The sequence below is a fragment of the Cystoisospora suis genome (assembly GCF_002600585.1).
Source record: "Cystoisospora suis strain Wien I chromosome Unknown contig_4972, whole genome shotgun sequence".
NCBI lineage: Eukaryota > Apicomplexa > Conoidasida > Eucoccidiorida > Sarcocystidae > Cystoisospora > Cystoisospora suis.
This window is the reverse complement of record NW_027157764.1, coordinates 1-210: the sequence shown is the minus strand read 5'-3', so window position 1 is coordinate 210 and position 210 is coordinate 1.

The following is a 210-nucleotide window of genomic DNA, read 5'->3' as shown; positions in this document are numbered from 1 at the left end:
GGAAAGTTGAGATTCTGCCGATTCTCCCGCCAAAATTAAATCTGTACAAAGGGAGGTGTACATACACCCCGGCGTCACACGCAGAATTGTACATGAATCCAAGCAGCATGTATTCAGCCAATGCATGCATAGCAGACATGTTTATTTCACACATATGGAAGGCTGTCTTCTATACAGACGTATATCCCTCCGGGTGTACATACAGTGTAG